The sequence below is a fragment of the Lycium ferocissimum genome, chromosome 9 (assembly GCF_029784015.1).
Source record: "Lycium ferocissimum isolate CSIRO_LF1 chromosome 9, AGI_CSIRO_Lferr_CH_V1, whole genome shotgun sequence".
NCBI classification, from domain to species: Eukaryota; Viridiplantae; Streptophyta; class Magnoliopsida; order Solanales; family Solanaceae; genus Lycium; species Lycium ferocissimum.
Window position 1 is genome coordinate 18,477,251 of NC_081350.1, and position 21,305 is coordinate 18,498,555.

Here is a 21,305-nt window from a genome sequence, read left to right on the forward strand (position 1 = left end):
GGTGAAGTTGTCACGAATGCATCCTCCTTTCTTGGCTTTTAGTTCTTGCTTCTTCTCTTTTTTCATGTATTCTTTTCCTGCAAGATTTGTTAGAAAAGTGTGAAAATATAATATAAATTATTCATGTTTTATTTTTAAAATATTATATTTTTATATTGAAATTACATGAATAATTTATACCCATCACCCTTCCCTTATCCCTTTTAAAAAAGAGTGAATAGTCATTGAGAGAGTGTGAGTAACCCTTGAAGCTTAGAGCTGCAGTGAGTCGAGCATACCACTATCTAGAAGCTTGATGTAGACCATATAAAGATTCCTTGAGTTTGCAAACATGTAGAGGTGATGGAGCAGTCATTCTAATAGGAAATTTCATGTATACCTCTTCCTGCAAATCACTATGCAGGAAGGCATTATTCACATCTAATTGTGAAATCTCCCAATTTCTTTTAACTGCTACTGCTAATAGGCACCTAATTGTGGTCATCTTGACAACATGAGAGTACGTTTCTGTAAAATCAATACCCTCTCTTTGTATATCTCCTCTCACAACCAACCTTGCTTTGAACCTCTCAACAGTACCATCTTGTTTGTACTTGATTTTAGGTTTATTACATCAAAATACCCCTGAACTATACTCGAAAAGTCGATATCACACCTAAACTATACGAGCGACCTATTACACACCTAATATATTCAAAAGTGATATTTTTTACTCACGAGAGCGTGATGTGGCATAAAATATAAAAATAATTAAAAAATAGGCGCGTTTTATTTAAAATTAATTCATTTTTTCTTTTTTTAATACTTAATTTATATTTTTTTTAATCCCACCCCACCCCCAACCCCCCCCATACCTTTCTTCTTCGTTTCCCCACCCCTCCCCACGCGTTCCTTTCTTCTTCATTTCCCCACCCATCCGTTCCTTCCAACCCCCACCCGTCTCTTTTCCTCCGTCTTCCTCTTGTTTACTCCTCTAAATCCTTGCCACCTAAATAGTAACGAAATATATGGGATGAAGGGATTACGTTTCCTCCTCTAAATCCCTTGCCACCGTCCCTTTTCCACTCTTGTCTTCTCTCTTGTTTCCTCCTCTAATTCCTCTTGTTTTTTCTTCCACACGGTTCATATATTAAATTTTTTCGTGACAATGGGTACAAATTTGTGAGCACAAACGGTAGCCAAAAGGGGCGGGTTCAATAGAACCAAATGTTGGATCTGTTGGATTAGAGGAATTCAATGCTTGGGTTTTGCAAAGAGCCAGTAGTTTTACCTTAAATTTACTTCTAAAAACTTGTCATAACACAACATGCCTTCTTCTTCTTCATAGCAACTTAGGCGTCTTCCTGCACAATCAAAGGTCTTTTTTTCTTAAAAAAATTGTTGAATTCAATTTTTAGATATTGGTTTCAATTTAGTGTTTTGGACATTATTATGAGAAAGAATTGATGGTCTTGGACCAGTTCTAGTGGCTAAGCAAAATGAGTTCTTCTGCAATTGGGTTGTAGGTAAACAGAGAAAGAAAATAACAACATTTTCTTTGATTTTAGGAGCAATAAACCACAGTCGTCGGGTTTCAGAGATATGTTTTAGAGATCAGTTTGGGTACTTCGAAGTGAAGAGTGGAAGAATTTGGGGGCGGCGTGACGGTGGTACTGGTGGTGCGAAGGATTTGGGGGGTGGGGGTAGCGTGAAGGTGGAAGGGAAGGGCGGGGGTGGTGAAATGAAAGAGGGAAAATTAGTTTTTAAAATTTTTAATTTTGTTAATAAAGTAAAAAAAAGCAAAATTGTGAAAGAATAAATAAAATAAATAAAAATTAGAGGATTTTTTGACGTGGCATTGACGTGGACTGACGTGGTACTGACGTGGACTGACGTGGGGAGAGAGTGTGTACACTCTCCCCTAATGCAACTGGTCATAATGTATCAGGGAGCAAAAAATATCACTTTTAAATATATTAGGTGTGTAATAGGTTGCTCGTATAGTTTAGGTGTGATATTGACTTTTCGGGTATAGTTCAGGGGTGTTTTGATGTATTTTGCCCTTGATTTTATAAACCCATTTGCAAGTCAAGGCTTTCTTGCCTTTAGGTAAAGGAACCATATCCCAAGTCTCGTTGTGTTCAAGAGCTTCAAACTCCTTGGCCATTGCTTCCTGCCAACCAGGATGTAAAACGGCTTGGGAATAACTTGAAGTTTCAGAAATGTAAAAAACATAATTTGGTAGTGATTGATTTGAATGAGACAATGCAAAAATAGGTAGAGTAATAGGAGAGACAGATGAAGAAAAACAATGTTGAGTGAGATCAGTAAGAATGACTGAGTTGCAAATATAATCATTCAGATATTTAGGTGGTTGATGTACCCCCTAGAGGACTATCTGGTACGATGAGGAATAGTTTCAATAGGTGCAACTCCAGGTTACTGAAAATGATCAGGAGAAGAAGGTGCAGAAGAGGGATGAAAAGAAGGAGAAATAGAGTGTGAAGGTGAAGAAATTGGAGTAGGATTGAGAATAGGAAGATTTGAGTTAGAAACAGAAGGTGAGGAAGGTGGTGTAGAGTTAGAATCATGAGGGTTTGAGGTGGAAACAGAAGAGTGAGTAACAGGATTGCTAGATTATGGAAATTTTCTGTGTATTCCATTTGTGCACTGTTCAATGGAGTTTCTATAATTACAACGTCATCGGGATATTTCATGACTATTTTATCACGGTAATCTAATTCAAAGACTTGTAATTCACCAGTTTTACAAAAAAAATAAAGTGGTCCATATTTCATCGTCACTATTTTATCACGGTAATCTAATTCAAAGACTTGTAATTCACCATTTTTACAAAAAAATTAAAGTGGTCCATATTTAATCGTGTAGTAAGTATGCGTAAATACCTTTTCATAATTTTCAGGTGGCACATATATTATCAACCCCTTTTTTACTTTTTGTTTTAGCATACCACTTTTTATATCCATCTTCTGACTCAACGGAATGGTCAGTTTTGTTGCGAATATTAGAGAGCTTCTCTCTTTCGACATATGCATCTTCATTAATTGTGAGTCACAATTATTGTGACCAAACATCGTATTTTTACTCGTCAAGGATAATTGCTGCATTACGAACAGTCGAACGCCTTTAGATTATTCGTCCTTTAAAAACAACTTCAAAATTTGTTCACAGCAACATATATCACATCTCATTTGGTTGAGAAGCTACATCAATATCATTATTCAGTGCAGGTAATTGCTTTGCTTGTGGGGGGCGCAGCTGCAACTCGCAACACATGTAATGTTGGTTTGATTAACTGCACATTATCTAAATTAATTAGAAAAGTTGCAATTTGATAACAAAACAAATTAACAACTAAATATCTGTAATAGACCCAAAACACACACACACACACACACACACACACACACACACACACACCCCCTCAATGATCCTTGTTGGAATGTATTGATCGATCCACAGTAAGCAAGATTTGAAAAGTAGGAATTGAACTTGCTAGGCAAGGGGATCGGTAAATTTATCTCGATATTGCTGGCCTCTGTAAGCATCTGATCATCAATATGCTTCACGATGCACTTATTTCACCAGCATTTTATAAATCCCTACAAATATTTAAAGGGACATTTTTTAACTGTCCTGCAACTATACTAGAATGCGCTAAAACAGACATACACTGTAGCAAAAAAGAAGAAGATCAAGTAATTTAAAATTTCGGAAACAAATATTAGGTACTTATTTATCTAATTAGGATATATAAATACATTGATCAGATAATGCCACAGATCAGTAAGTAGATTATGGAACTGTTTGATGGTTAACTCCTTAATCAAACTTCACCAAAATAGAAAATTAAATTGTAAAATTTACCTAAAATGAAGATGAACTTCAAGACATGGGGAAGCGAAGGGGGAAGAAACAACTCGGATAACTAAAAAGTGTGAAACTTAAAGATAAAGAAATATATTACAGTATATAATTAAAATAAAGAAATAAATATAATGTGGGACAACACATGTATATAATATACCTCTGAATCTCTCCATTGAAGTATTTAAGCTTTGTGTTAGGAAGTCGGTAGAAGCTTATAGTGTTGCATGGAGCAAAACATGTTTGAAGGACACGTGAAGGTTTCAAAATGTAATAAATTGAAGAAGAAGACACTCCAATTTGGGAAATTTTCTGTATATCCTTCATCAAAAAAACTGTACAGATATTTATACACTAGAGATAAATAAGAAAATAAGGAAAAATAGAAAATCTGATTACAGCTGTCCTAGTCTAATTTGTTCAATGTGTAACAAACTTTATTCCCTCACGTCTTTGGTCATGTGAGTATATTTACAGCTGTGTATTGTTCATCCAAGGGTGGAAATTTGATCCATCAAATGTGTTATGTGTGGCTGAGATATCCCCACGTGATAAGAACATTCTAGTTCATCTTGAAGTGGGAACTGAGTAGTTTGACTCATTTTTGTGTTCATCTTCTTCACCGCATCTTCTCTTTCTCTCTTCGTCATTTCTTCTCTTCTTTTCTTTTTCATGGTTGACATGGGGTTTCTGTACTCTAACATCCCCCCTCAAGGTGGAGGGGAATGGTATGACCCCCAACTTGTTCAAAATTGTTCTGTGAGAAACCCCAGAAAGTGGTTTGGTAAATAGATCTGCTAGCTGATCTTGAGAAGGAACAAAAGAAAGTGTGATTAACCCAGAAAGGAACTGCTGACGGACAAAATGGCAGTCCAATTCGACGTGTTTGGTTCGTTCGTGGAAAACCGGGTTACGGGCTATGTGAATGGCGGCTTGGCTATCGGAGTGAAGAGGGATTGGGAGTGAAATGGGAACAGAGAGGTCTTCAAGAAGACGGATTAGCCAAGTTAGTTCAGCAGTGACGCGTCTCATGGATCTGTATTCTGCCTCTGCAGAAGACAAGGAAATCGAAATTTGTTTCTTTGATTTCCACGAGATCGGAGCTCCTCCGAGGGTGATGAAGAACCCACTAACGGATTTACGAGAATCTTTGCAAGACGCCCAGTCCGCATCGCAAAAAGCAAGCAAAGAGAATGATGGATTTGAAGAGAGGAGAATCCCTTGACCCGGATCGGAACTTAAATACCGTAATACCCGTAAAGCAGCAGAGAAATGCGGAAGACAAGGTCGTTGCATATATTGACTGAGGGCAAGAACAGCAAAGGAGAGATCCGGTCGAGTATTGGTTAGGTAATTCAACTTGCCGACCAAATGGCGATAAATAGTAGGATTATCCATGCGAGGACCATTGTCTGCTCGAAGCTTGGAAGACAGGTCCAAGGGAGAAGTAGCCGTCGGTAAATGGGACACATCAAATTCTTGAAGCAGGTCTAAGGTAAATTTCCTTTGATTTACAATAAAGCCATTCTTTTCTCGTAAGATCTCCATTCCAAGGAAATAGTGAATGTCCCCCAAATTCTTTACTTTGAATTCTGTGTTGAGGAAGCATGTGATATCCTTAATTTCACCCAAGTCATCCCCTGTCAGTAAAATATCGTCGACATATACTGCTAAAATGGAAATGAGAGGCCCTGTTTGTTTGAAAAATAAAGAATAGTTATTTAATGATGAAGAATAACCCTTGTAGCTTAAATCCCCTGCAAGCCGAGCATACCACTGCCGTGAAGCTTGTTTTAACCCATATAGGGACTTTTTCAAAAGACACACATGTTTGGGACTGGGGGGAGTCAATCCTGCTGGAAATCTCATAAAGACCTCTTCTTGGAGGTCACCATGTAGGAATGCGTTGTTGACGTCCAATTGTGAAACTGTCCAATCCTTTTTAGCTGCAATTGTAAGTAAACAACGTATAGTTGTCATCTTCACGACTGGTGAAAAGGTCTCACCATAGTCGATTCCTTCCCTTTGAACATCCCCCCTTACCACCACCGCACCCGGCTTTTAACCGTTCAATCTACCGTACGAAAGGTGTTTCACTTTGTAAACCCGTTTACAAGGTAAGGCCTTTTTCCCTTTAGGCAAATCAACCACCTCCCAGGTTTTATTGTGTGCTAAAGCCTGGATTTCTGATTCCATGGCTGCTCTCCATCCCGGATGTTGACAAGCTTGACTATAACAGCTAGGTTCACTAATGGTAGAAAGAGAATGAACAATTTGTTGATTGTTAGGAGTCAAAGAAGAAAAAGCATAACTATTAGGTTTGTGTGGTTGAACAAAACAAGTATTATCTAAATCAGTGAAAACCACCTTTGTTGCAGATGTAGTCTTTTAAGTAAGCAGGCTGATGAGATAATCTACTGGATTGTCTAGTTGGATTAGAAGGAATTGGTAGAGAAGGAAAAGTAGAAGTAGGTGTAGAAGATCCTGGGATATTGTGATGAGAAGAATCTTGAAGTGGGTAAGTAGGAATAGGCTCAGAACTGGTTTGTGTTGGAGTGGGTAGTGGGGAATGAGATAGTGTAGGACTTGAAACTGGAGATAAATGTGAAATAGGTGTGGGGGGAGAATCTGAGTGCAGAGGAGAATTTGGCATAACCTGATTTTTCGAGTCTGAAACAGTGTGAGATGAGGGGATATAAGGATGGTCTGAAAACAGAGGAGAATTTGGAAAAATTGGGTTGGCTGAAGTATCAGATGGCGAAAGGGGAAATATGATTCATGAAATTTTACATCCCTTGATACAAACATCTTCCTTGTATCAGAGCCAACAGTTTATACCCTTTTTGTTGTAGGGGATAACCGAGCAAAACACAGGCGATTTTGCCCTTACATCAAATTTAGTTCTTCCCTGTGTCAAAGTCGAAGCATAGCATAGGCACCCAAAATTCCTTAAGTGGGCATAGCTAGGCTGCTGCTGAAAAAGAACCTCATAAGGGGTCTTTCCTTTAAGCACCTTTGGATGGCAGCCTATTAATGATGTGGGTAGCAGTTAAAATAGATTCTCCCCAATAGGATATGGGTAATTTGGATTGGAACATTAAACCCCTAGCAATCTCCAAGAGATGTCTGTGTTTCCTCTCAACAATTCCATTTTGTTGAGGGGAACCTACACAAGACAATTGATGCAGGATCCCTTGTGAAGCAAGAAAAGGCACTACGTGTGTCCCTTTCAATTCGAAAGCATTATCGGACCTTATCACTTTAACTTTCACATTAAACGCCTTTCAACCATGGAAAAAACTTTTTAGCACAGGAAACGCATTACTTTTAGTACTCAGTAAAAATGTCTAGGTCCCTCTACTGTAGTCATCTACTATGGTAAGAAAAAATCTAAAACCATTGTAAGTATTAGACTTGTAAGGACCCCAAGTGTCAATGTGAATAAGGTCAAATATATGCTTAGATTTAATACTACTAACGGGGAAAGGGTGTTTAGTTTGTTTAGCCTTTGGACAAACATCACAAATAAAATCAGAATTGGAAGTACAATGAAGGAAATTCAAATGTTTCATTGCTGAAAAAGGTAGGTGACCCAACCTTACATGCCAAAGCTTTACATTAGGAACAGCATTAACATGCCTTTGGAATAGAAGTAGAAAGCATTACGAAATGGAATTTCTTCCTTTTGGAATTGAAAATACATCATTTGAAAAAGTACTCCTAGAACTAGTACTATTAGGCTCTAGTAAGTAAAGTCCCTCTCTAACTTCACCAAAAACTTGAGGACTCTTCAATGAAAGGCCACGAACAACAAACGACCGGTGGAGGTGAATAGAATATCATATTTAGGCCCGAACACAAAATTTATGAGCTTGAGATTGTATTTGAAATACGGTACACAAGCACATCAGTTATGACATGACCTGGTAGGATGGAAATACTCCCTATATGAGTAACACTTACCTTGAAAGAATTAGGTAAACTAATGTTCAAAGGTTCAGGGAGTGGAATAAGAAACAAGAAAGAATTAGGGTCAAAACACATGTGTTCTGATGCGCCTGAGTCAATGATCCAAGTGTTTGACTTAATACTAGTGAACAACGATCACGAGTACTTAAGAATGGTACATTTTCTTGCATTTGCATTAATTCTGATTTTCTGTTTGTGTCATTTCTTGTGCTTATACATACGCATCGTCTCGCAATTTGCTCTTTGCTAATTTGGTCTCCAAAATTGTTATCATTCACCTCAAAATTCTGTCCACCAATGGTTTCACCTTCCTCATGTGTCAACCCTGCATTTGCCTTGATTGAAGTTTGATAGGTTTTGGAATTAGTAAACTCAAAATCTTCAAGGTATCCATGTAATCTATAGCAATCATCATGTGTGTGTCCTGTTTTCCCACAATAGGTGCAAGATACATTGGGATTATATTTCTTCTTGTTTCTGAACCTCTGTTGTGGTTTAACAAACCTTTAGTAAATCTTGTTGAATTTCGAGGTGTGTTTGTTGTTTTCACTGGTTGGTTTTTGAATTTTTGTGTATTTCTTGCCTGTCCATTAGCCATGAATGCTGCAAACTCAGCAAAAAGTTGGTTGTTAGGCTGCTTAGGTTGTCCAGCCACCATGAAAGATGCAGAATCTGAGGTGAAATGTGCATTTGCATACACTTCCCTTTGGTTCTCATCTTGTAAAAGTAAAGAATACGCAATATCTATTCCAGGCAAGGGATTCATCATAAGTATGTTTCCCCTTGCCTGAGCATACACGTCATTTAAACCCATTAGAAACTGGATTAGCCTCTGATCCTCTAGTGATTTAGTTAATTTCTCCTTTCCATCACAAACACACACACATGTACAACAAACAATAACATTCAAACCATCCAGTTCATCCCATAGTCTCTTAAGTTTAGTAAAATATCCGGCAATGTCGCTGTTACCTTGCACTAGACCTGATAGTTCCTTTTGTAAGTGATAGAGCTTGGCACCATTTGACTTACCAAATCTCTTTTCTAGGCTGTCCCAAAGCTCTTTTGCAGTTTTAGAGCTCATCACACTGTCAGCAATGTCTTTTGACAGTGCATTTGATATCCAACATATGATCATGTCATTAACACAGCTCCATTGCTCATACTCTACAGATTTCAGATCTGGAGCTTTACATGCTCCATTGATAAAACCAAGTTTCCTCTTGGCTGATAAGGATAGAAGGATGGATCTCCTCCAACCTAGGTATCCTCTTCCATAAAAAACAGTGTTGACTAGAGTCATACCAGGTGAATCTGAACTGTTCAAGTGATAAGGATGATTATTATCATATGTGATTGCCTTTACAACAGTATTTAACCCTTCAGTTGGTTCTGTTTCAGGCATTTCGGCTTACTAAGGATTTGAAGGTGAATTTGATATTTGATACAGATCTGGAATCAAGCTTACACCTGCTCTGATACCATGTAATAAATTGAAGAAGAAGACACTCCAATTTGGGAAATTTTCTGTATATCCTTCATCAAAAAAACTGTACAGATATTTATACACTAGAGATAAATAAGAAAATAAGGAAAAATAGAAAATCGATTCATAAAATTTGTCCTAGTCTAATTTGTTCAATGTGTAACAAACTTTATTCCCTCACGTCTTTGGTCATGTGAGTATATTTACAGCTGTGTATTGTTCATCCAAGGGTGGAAATTTGATCCATCAAATGTGTTATGTGTGGCTGAGATATCCCCACGTGGATAAGAACATTCTAGTTCATCTTGAAGTGGGAACTGAGTAGTTTGACTCATTTTTGTGTTCATCTTCTTCACCGCATCTTCTCTTTCTCTCTTCGTCATTTCTTCTCTTCTTTTCTTTTTCATGGTTGACATGGGGTTTCTGTACTCTAACACAAAAGCAAATGAAATCGCTTGGACACGTGAAGGTTTCAAAAGCAAATGAAATCGCTTGGAGTGTCTACTAACAAGTTAAGATATGCTTCGACAATTTTGGATTATAAAAAGATGATTCATTTAATATTTTGGGATTCGGCTCCTCTCCATTTCTCTAGTTTAGATTAGGGACACATAGTATAGGTTAAAATTAATGGCTAAGATTTAATTAATTAAATCAAGATCCTAATCATGATTAGAATAACAAATTATTTCTTTATTTACTTCGAAATTTCGACAACCCTACAATTCTAGCTAAAACATTATCTCTTCCACCAATATAAATTATCTTCTCATTCAAACATGGAAATTTAAATTAACTCTGTGTCCCAAAAGAAATTTATCAACATACGAGCTCTTCTCTTCCCATTCAAACATGAGATATTATTGTACCAAAAAAAGGAGATATATTATACGTAAATTTAGTGGGCAAATTAAATTAATGGATGTCCCTTAAAAATAAATCCAGTGTATGATATAAGAAAATTTAGAAGAATAACACATAATATTTGTAAAATTAAAAGTAAAAATTAAATTCCAATATTCTTATTATTAAATAACTACGAACGTACACTGAAGATTAACAACAAAATATAAAAGTTATGTGCTTTAAGCCTTTAACCAACAAAACAGATGATGTTCTTAAGTAGGAAAGAGTGAGAAAAGATTTTTAATATATTTATGGAAGAGATAATGTTTTAGCTAAAATTGTGGGATTGTCAAAATTTTGAAAGTAAATAAAGAAAATATTTATTATTCTAATCATGGTTAGAATCTTGCTTTAGTTAATGAAATCTTAGCCATTAATTTTAACCTATGTATGTCATGTGTCCCTAATCTAAGCTAGAACTTGGGGAAAATGGAGAGAAGAGAAATGGAGAGGAGCCGGATCTAATATTTTGATACCTTGAATTTATTATTTATCTGGTGTATATTTAAATTACTTTTTATCCTAGTTATTCACTAAAACTTGGTACTTTGATAGTTTTCATTCCTTCGACATTTACGTGATAATTGATAAAGATCGAGCATGGATTAAAAAAATTAGGTTCGTGAGGTTGCCGAAAAACAGACAAATCAATTTTCCGGTAAAATATTTTTCAATCTTTAATTGTCATATAATTATATATAATTGTTTATTTATTTCAATTAGGGGCGTTCATGTTAGTGGTGTGGCCAGAATTTCACTAAGGTGCTCAAACTTTGAAGAGGGTATTTATATAAATAAAAAATCTGGGTACACCAAAAAGGACGGTCAAACTAGTAATGTTTAGTTAAATCATAAAGACACTTATTATAAATTAACAATAGTACAAATCAAAACTAAGGTAAAAGTTGACAAAAGAAATTCTTCTAGTAAAAACATAATTGAATGTATTATTCAAATCTTCCGAGGAGGTTTCATCCCTTAAAATACTCTTATAATAGCTCATTAGAAACAATGTTGGATACCTGTATTTTATTAGCCACTACGATATTACCCAGGAGAATCATTTTAATAAAAAGAACAAAGGTAGAGAAAATAATATTGCCAATGGTAAAAAAGAAAAATTGGTAAAATTATTTTTGGTAGAACGTCCGCAATTCCCAGAACTCCATTAGTTTTATACAATTAACTTTTTTTTGGTCAAAATAATAAATCAGTTTTTAGACTATATTTTTTTTTTCCCTCTGAATATGTAAATACAAAAGTTGGGTGAAACCCAATTATGTGTATCCAAATAAACAAATTTAACCTAAATAATGCAGTTTATCCCTACATTTTTTTTTTTATAAGTTTGACCTAAATATATGATTAAAAAAAACTAGTAAATTTAAAAATATAAAAAGATACATTAAAAGGGAGCACGTAGCAGAGAGTGCATCACTCCTCTTTGAGGAAAGATCGTGCAGATGGTGAAAATTATCAAATTGCCAAGTATAGGGATTAATTAAAATTGAAGAATTATTATTTAGTAAATGTGCACTGAATATAAAACAAACAGCTGTCTCAAGTTAAATAGAATCCAAAAGAATTATTATGCGGTGAACGTGGATCGAACACGTGACCTTCAGATCTTCAGTCTGACGCTCTCCCAACTGAGCTATCCCCGCCTGTTGTTTGCAAAGAATTATAAACTGAAATATACCTCTAGATGGGGAACTGAAAAAATAATTTGGGAACTTAACCATATCAATTTTCGGAAATTTAAAAACCATTTCCATTCAAGCTTTAAGGACTGCCATTATTAAAATCGAAAAATACTCCCTTTTCCTATAATACAACGTCTCTATGAAATTTAAAGTTACTATGATAGCTCCAAATACATTATTCGCTTTCTGTGGATGCATTTTTGGACATTTAAAAATCTTACCAATATGTAGGTTGATCAAGAGTTGGCTAGAGGAGTGAATGTGACTGTATAATATGCAAGTAGGATCCTTCCTCAAGTCAAGTCTATGCAATCTTTCTTCATAGATTTTAAAATGGACCCTCTTTGTTGCATTTTGTTTTCACATGGTAAAAGTGAAATTTAAGAAGAAATTACGTACTTCTAATTGTTCAAAAATATCATTTATAGGTTGCTAACTTATTTTCAATATTCTGATATTTTCGTATTTATTTTATTTGAAAAATGGGTGTTGCAAGTTAACATCACTTGTGCAATACAGGGAACAAGAACGTCGGTTGATAAGCTAAAATAAGAAATAGTTTTCTAATTATTTTACAAAAAGATACATTGATGTCATCCTAGTGTTTATGATAAAGCCACGTAAATGAAAGAAAAAATTAATTAACAGAGAATAAAACAAAGAACGGCTTTGAGTGAAAATCGATTGTCCTTAAAGAGTTATCGCTCGTATACTGATTTGAGGAAATACAAACGATTCTCTTGAGGATACAACAAACCCAAAATATACTTGCAGATCTTCCTATACTATTTCGTTGGAAATTCTTGTTTATATGGGCAACCATCAAACCCTTTCAGAAAAGATACCTTATCAAATCAGACCCTTTCAAAAAAAACACCTTATTTCGTAAACAGACACATCTATTTATTCAAAATTTAATTTAAAATTAAAATAAACTAATTTTCTATTCAGAAAAAACACCTTATTTCGTGAACAGACACATCTATTTATTCAAATTTTAATTTAAAATTAAAATAAACTAATTTTCTGTTACAGAAATAGATATAAAATATTTCATTTATGTCTAGTCCTGTAACTTGGGTTTTTATTTTTAAAGCATTATTAGGGGGGATCAAGCAATCAAAACTTTCAAGCAAGCAATCAATTCTCTGTACTGGTGTCTCTCCCCCTCGACACCGCTTGCTCTCATTGTAATAGCTTTCATTAATGCAAACAAGCTCTCTTTCTTTCTCATTCTCAATTCACTTTTCTGTTCTCTCAATTGCTCTTGACATTGGTTTTCCCGCACGGCACCGAGGTCTCGTCTAGCGTGCGGAGGGGACCCGGTTGGCGGGACGTAACCTTGGAATTATCGGTTGCTTAGCCTTACGTCGCCCTTCCAAAGTCTCGGGGAAGGCGCCGCGTAACAGTTGGTATCAGAGCCTAGGCTCGACATCGGACGAGGGAACAAATTGCTATTGTCATCATTTTCGGACCATGGTGAACCATGGAGACCGCCTCTTGATTTTGGAAACTGCGGTTAACAGACTACGACCCGTGAATGATAGATTGGATGACCTGGACCGCAGGATGCGGCAGGCCGAACAAGACATTGTACATATTGCTGGTGACACGGATGCAGCCGCCCAAACGGCTCTACAGAAATCAATGCTGCTCTACAAGGCCTCCTCCGAGGAGGGGGCAATCCTAATGGGGGAGTGGCAAACAATGCCGCGGCCCAGAAACTCAAGATTCCTGAACCAAAGCCCTATCAGGGCGCTCGAAATGCCAAAGAGCTTGAAAATTTCATCTTCGACATCGAAGCGCACTTCGACGCCGTGGGAGAACCGGAAGAGTCGAAGAAGGTAACAAGCTAACGCCATGTATTTACAAGGCGATGCCAAACTGCGTGGCGTGTGAAGTATGAAGCCATCGGGGGGAGGATACTCTTGAGACATGGGAGGAACTAAGCGACCATACGCTTACGCTCTTCTTCCCGAGAACGTCGAGTATAATGCACGAGGAAGCTTCGGGAACTCAGGCAAGCGAAGTCAGTCCGAGAGTATGTGCGAGAGTTCTCGGCGCTCATGCTGAACATAAGGGACATGAGTGACAAAGACAAGTTTTTCACGTTCATGGAGGGCTTGAAGCCCTACGCCCGTATGGAGATACAAAGACAGAGGGTCGACTCCCTACCCAAAGCTATCCAAGCTGCGGAATGCCTTGGTGACTACCAAGTGGAAGCTCGAAGGGATAGACCTCAACCACCAGTCCGTGGGGGATTCAAGGAGCCAAGCTCATAGCGGCCGGCCCCGGCGTAAAGTGGAGGAGATCGTAGTGCAACCAAATCTAAAGGTTCCTCCTCAGGCAGCAATAGTGCTGCGTCTCATAATAATGATCGGGGGCGGAAGCCCCCCTCAGGATGTCGTCATTGCGGCGGACCACATTGGAACAACGAATGCCCACAGGCACAGATGAACGCACATCAAATTCTGGATGATGGGACGGACGATGATGAGGATGATGCGGATCGAACGGAACAAGTAGGTGCCTTGATGCACTTGTTTGTTCCATTTCTAATCCGTAGAGGGCACCGGTCTTGGCATATGCAAAGAGAAAGACCCAAGCTTAACTGCCAAGAAAGGAAAGACAAAGGCAGGCAACGGGCCTCCTCCCAGAAAGGAGAAGACCCTGATATTTGTCGACTTGAGGGTAAACGGCAAATCTATTAAGGCCATGATAGACACAGGTGCTACGCATAACTATCTGGCCACCACAGAAGTAGAACGCCTTGGCCTAGTTGTGGGAAAGGGCAAGGGTCGTGTCAAAGCTATCAACTCACCGCCCCAATTGGTGGGTGGAATAGCCAAAGGAGTGCCGGTGAAGATGGGTCCATATGAAGGAAAGTTCGACTTGCGGGAAGTGATCATTGACGACTTCGACTTGATAGTGGGGTTGGAATTCATGAGACAAACTAACATCATTCCCATACCCTACGCGGATGTGCTTCTGATGATGGGAGCAAACGGGGCCAAACCACACGCATTGTCCCATGCACAACCATAAAGATGGCCTCAGGAAATATCTCTGCACTGCAGCTGAAGAAGGGGGTCCATCGACAAGAACCCACGTTCCTAGCTACCCTTTGCATTGAAGAGATTGAGCGCTCTTCAGGCCCCATTCCAACGCCTGTGAAGGAGCTCATGAAGGAGTTTGAGGATGTTATGCCGCAAGACATGCCGAAGCGACTCCCGCCTAGGCGGACGATCGATCATGAAATTGAACTGGTGCCGGGTGCGAAGTCACCTGCCCGAGCACCCTACAGAATGTCACAACCCGAACTCACTGAGCTTCGGAGACAGTTGACGGAGATCTTTGGATACGGGGATCATTGTGTCCTCCAAGTCACCTTATGGGTCACCTGTGCTATTCCAAAAGAAGCATGATGGTACCCTAAGGCTCTGTGTTGACTATCGGGCTCTCAACAAGATCACCGTGAAGAACAAATACCCCATACCACTAATGGCGGACTTGTTTGACAGACTGGGCGGTGCCACAGTGTTCACCAAAATAGACCTGAAGACAGGTTATTGGCAAGTCCGCATTGCTGAAGGAGACGAGTCCAAGACGACATGTGTGACAAGATATGGCTCGTTCGACTTCCTGGTCATGCCGTTCGGCTTGACCAATGCTCCAGCCACGTTTTGCACTCTAATGAACTAGGTCTTTCGAGAATACATTGACGAATTTGTGGTGGTATACCTGGATGACATAGTGGTGTACAGCAAAACGTTGGGCGAACACCTGGAGCACCTGAGGAAAGTCCTAACTCGGTTGCGAGAGCATGAATTGTACGTGAAGTTATCTAAATGCTCCTTTGCCCAAAAACAGATTGACTTCCTCGGGCATGTTGTTGAAGAGGGTCGCATCAAGATGGACCAACAAAAGATCAAGGCTGTTACAGATTGGCCGGCACCCAAGGACATCCATGCCTTGAGGGCGTTCCTTGGCCTATGCAACTTTACCGACGGTTCTTCAAGAACTACTCTCTTATTGCATTGCCGCTGACAGAGCTCCTCAAGAAGAACACACCTTGGGACGATCGCAAAGAGAGCGACGCCTTCAACTCACTAAAAGTGGCTATGTCTAGCAGCCCTGTTTTGGCCTTGCCCGACTTGACCAAGCCATTCGAAGTACAAACAGATGCCTCTGACTACGCCTTGGGCGGAGTCTTGCTACAAGAGGGGCACCCGGTGGCATACGAAAGTCGAAAGCTGAAGGATGCGGAACGGCGCTATGCCGCCCACGAGAAAGAATTATTGGCTGTCGTCCATTGCTTGCGCCTTTGGAGGCACTATCTTCTGAGGTCCCCATTCGTGGTGAAGACGGACAACACGGCTGTCAGTCACTTCATGACCCAGCCAAAACTAAATGGCCGCCAGGCCAGATGGCAAGAACTCCTAGCGGAATTTCACTTCAATCTGGAATACCGAAGCGGGAAGACCAACCATGTTGCGGATGCATTAAGTCGAAGGGCTGATCTAGCATCGGTATGCCTGCTTGCCACCCTTAGGGGGAGTGAGGTGGCTACCACCATAAAAGATCAAATCCAGGACCTTCTCACCAAGGACCCTTCTGCACAGTACTTGGTCGACTTAGCAGGTCAAGGAAAAACCCGCCAGTTCTACATGGAGGATGGGTTCCTGAAGGCAAAAGGAAACCGCCTTTATGTTCCTAAAGGAGAGATACGGAGGACTCTCCGATGGAATGTCACGACACTGTGGGCAAGGCCACCCAGAGAAGAACGTACCATGGCACCGTACGCCGTGCGTATTATTGGTGAGATGGCAGATGATGTTGCTCAGTATGTGAAGACGTGCCTAGTATGCCAGAAAGACAAGTCTGACCGCCTAAAACAAGCGGGCCTGTTGGAGCCATTACCTGTCCCAAAGAGGCCTTGAGAAAGCGTTTCATTGGATTTCATCACCGGCTTGCCCAAGGTTGGAGATCTCACAACAATCTTGGTCGTGGTTGATCGGTTCTCTAAGTATGCCACTTTTATTGCGGCACCCAAGTATATATCAGCAGAGGAGACAGCTCGACTCTTCTTTGCCCATGTTGTCAAATATTGGGGTCTGCCTAAGGATATTGTTAGTGATCGCGACTCTCGCTTCACCAGCAACTTTTGGACCCAGCTCTTTAAGTGCTTAGGGTCTAAACTGAGTCACAGCTCGAGTTTTCACCCGCAATCCGATGGTCAGACGGAGCGGTTCAATGGCATGTTGGAGGAATATCTGTGGCACTTTGTTACCGGCTCGCAGAAGAATTGGGTGAAGCTATTGGATGAGGCCCAACTGTGTTTCAACTCACAGAAGAGCTCTAGCACAAACAAGAGCGCTTTTGAAATTGTTACCGGAAAGCAACCGCTACTCCCACACACTGTGAATGCCCCAAACATGGCAAAATCTCCACGAGCAGCTGGCTTCTCGAAAAAATGGAAGCAGAATTTAGAGATAATGCGGAGCTATCTGGTGAAGGTACAAAAACGGATGAAGAGACATGGCGATCAGAATCGTCGCTTTGTGGAATATCAGGTTGGGGACAAGGTGATGGTGAAGATCCCAAAGAGATACCTATTTGCAGGGGTCCATGACCCCCACTCACGTTAAAAATACATTGGACCTCTGTCCATTGAGAGGCGCATTGGAAAGGTAGCATACGGTGGATACCCCTGACTTGGTGGAAGATTCATCTTGTGTTCCATGTCGATCTTTTAAAGCCTTTTCGAGAAGACACAGAAGACCCTTCACGAAGCCAACTCACAATACCCAGCATTCGAGGCCCACAAGCAACTGGGAAAAGGGTAGTAGAAGCCATCCTCAACGATCGAGTCATACATGCCTCAAGGAAAGATCACCAAGAGTTCCTGGTGAAATGGCTGGGATGTGATGCAGAAGAGAATACGTGGGAGAGGGGCACCAGCCTCAAAGCCTACAAGCACCTGATCGATGAATATCTTGCAAGTAAGGCGCCGAGGACGTCGCCAACTCAGGTGGGGGAGAATGTCATGGGCGGCTTCCAGCCATGCCCCATGACCCTTTGGATGCGCCCCATGGTGCCATGACAAGCCTCTTAGCGCCCAGCGCCATAGACGGCCCCGTGGTCTCGGACGCCCCAAGTGACAAGGTTGCTTCTGCCTATGTCACCCCATCAATGTCCCTCGTTCGCGCCCCTACGCTGGCCGTGCCCCAACGCGTGCCCAGCGCCCAGTGACAGTGCAGCCCTGCTACAGTGCCAGCGCCCCAGTGTGCGCGCGCCCTGTGCCCTGCGCGCACGACAGTGCCACGACCGAGGGTGCACATGGACCTGCTCTAGTTAGGTCTCTTTTGTTGTAAATATCTCTTTTGTTGTAAATATAGAATAGTTTACTTTATGTATTTTTGGTTGTGATTCTCTAGCAAATTTATGTCTAGTCCTGTAACTTGGGTTTTTATTTTTAAAGCATTATTAGGGGGGATCAAGCAATCAAAACTTTCAAGCAAGCAATCAATTCTCTGTACTGGTGTCTCTCCTCGACACCGCTTGCTCTCATTGTAATAGCTTTCGTTAATGCAAACAAGCTCTCTTTCTTTCTCATTCTCAATTCACTTTTTTCTGTTTCTCTCAATTGCTCTTGACATTGGTTTTCCCGCACGGCGACGACGGGCTCTGCGTCTAGCGTGCGGAGGGGACCCGGTTGGCGGACAAGAACCTTGGAATTATCGGTTTAGCCTTACGTCGCCCTTCCAAGAAGTCTCAGGAAGGCGCCGCGTAACAGTTAGAATGGTCATTTTCTCATTCAAGATATCCACTATGGTAGGTGGAGTCTGGAGAGGGCCGGAAGCTTTCTTGAACATAAATGAAAGGAAAAGTCCAATCATGATCCATCGAGAAGGTGACAAAAGTGGAAAGGCATTTCACCAATTCTTACAAGAAATTGCACTTCCATATTGTCTCTGTCAATTAATCTTTCTACAGATGCGTGTTTAGTGCACTCGTATGTACAATCATACATAATTTTGGTCTACAAAGGTGACGTGATATATGCCTTTATATGACCAAGATGTCTATTTTATTCAGAATATTATGTAATTTCTTTTCATCTATTTAAGTTTTGGTGGATAAAGTCATTTAATATTTATGCTGGTAGAAGATAATAAATAACCCGTGTGAACATTACAATTACAAAAGATATATATCCCCTTTTCTCGTCTCTTATGTTTCAGACGCTTAAATTATTTGAAGAACATCTCATTTTTTTTTTTTTGCGCGGATTGCCCTTCATTTGGTGTGATCTTTAATTTTTGTCCTTCAAATTGGTGGTCTTTAAGTTTTTCCTTTCGCCTAATACCCCGAGGTTGTGGGTTCGAACCCCACCTCAGTAAAAAATAAAAAAATTCACAAGCCAGAATTTTGCAAATCTGTCCATGCTTAAGGCAGAATTTGCATGGGCACAAATAGAATTTCTGCCCATGCAAATTCTACCTTAAGGCCCAAATTCTGCCTGAAGGACAAAATTTAATGACTACCATTTTGAGGGGAAAAATCAAAGATCACCCCAGCGAAGGGTAATCCTGCAAATTGCCCCATCTCAATAATGCTTTCTATGATAGTCTCTAATGCTTTTTTCCCCTCTTCATTCTAAGAGCCTAATAAGATTTATTTGTTTTATAGGCAAGTCGATAATATAGATTTAAAAGAGAAAAAGATTTAAAAATTTAGAAGTGAAGCAAGATAAAAATTGACGGGAGAAATGATTTTTACCCCCTTTTTACATGTCAAAAATAAATATAAAAAATCGGATTGCCTATACAAATTATACAAAATCAAGTATATCTAAAAGACTAAAAACTCTTAGTAATAAATTTTTTAGAGAAAAGTGTAAAATTAAATGCTAACAATAATATGGATTAAAATTTGAAATATAATATATTTGAATTAGAAAATTAAAACTAATCTTTAACAATACTGAAAAAAATATTATTTTGTATAGTATTTAATACGACCTTTCACGTTCTAGCTAAGCGCGAGCATATTCACCTCTATAATTATGGTTTAGAAATTGTACTAATAAATAATATTACTATCTCTGTTTCAATTTATGTGTCACACTTTTTTTTTTTTTTTAGTCTGCATCAAAAACAATGTCTCATTTCTACATTAAAAAATAATTTAATTTTATGAGATAATTTATGGCCACACAAATATCTAAGACTTGTTTTTTACCACAAATTTCAAAAGTCTTCATTTCTTTCTTAAATTCCGCCCTAGTCAAATGATGCTACATAAATTGAGACATAAGAATGAGATAAAAAGGGCTTAATTCTTCTCCTGCATAGTGCATTTATTGAACCAAAGCTCTCGAGATCCATCTATACTAAGGGATCATTTGGGAGCCATTTAGAGTTATCAAGGTATTAGTAATATATGGAATAGTTATGAAATTTTTTAATATATTATCGTATGCAAAGATTAGTCTTTTATATAACACTTATTCCACCTTCTATCCTGCATAAAATAATACATAGATTCCCTCATAACTGATAGTACTATTCATTATGAGAGTTTTTAAATTGAAAACCAAACACCATATTAATTTTATACATGAATAACTTACCTCCTAACCAGCTACCAAATGTGGTATACTCCTCCCGTTTCAATTTATTTGTCTTGTTTTGACTTGACACGAAGTCTAAAAAAGTAAAAAAAACTTTTTCATCTTATGATTTTAAATTAAAGATATGTAGAATGCACCAAAATACCCTTTAATCTTGTGATCTTAAACATGCAATGCAGAAAGTTGTAACTAAAGAGTTGTCGAAAAGGAAAGATACATTCTTTTTTTAAACAGACTAAAAAGGAAAAGAAGACAATCAAATTGAAACGGAGAGAATATTACTTATGCAGAATTTAATGCCTGCAGAATTCACCTCCAAACCAGCTATTAAATAACCCATACCAATATTAGGTGGGGGGCGGGGAGAGTTGAAATTTGGCTTGTCGGCAACTACTTATGTTCAGAATATTTCTTTTTCCCAGAGAGGTTGTGATAAAATATACGAGTCCACCAAACAGTATAGAGAACCAGGTACTCTATCTATTCCCTTGAGTATGACAGAAGTAAATAACACAAGATATTTACATGAAAAACTCCTTGCTCAAGGGATTAAAAATCGTCACAACACAGAGTGTCATAACTCATCAATTTCCCTATCGAGTGAACCCGATCGCATCTGGTTCCTCGAATAAAGTTTGTCAAATTATCACAACACAAGGCACCTCTCGAATGAGATTTGTCAAATCATCAAAACATAAAGTATCATAACTCTTCGGGTTGTCTTCTTGAACCAAAAGTA

General features: G+C 39.1%; 1 non-coding gene across 1 annotated transcript; it reads right to left on the bottom strand.

Annotated features, from left to right (window-relative positions):
* Positions 1-11,819: 11,819 nt before the first annotated feature.
* Positions 11,820-11,892, bottom strand: TRNAF-GAA (transfer RNA phenylalanine (anticodon GAA)). The gene has a single exon. It is a non-coding gene; the product is annotated as a tRNA-Phe (tRNA).
* Between the last annotated feature and the right edge of the window lie 9,413 nt (positions 11,893-21,305).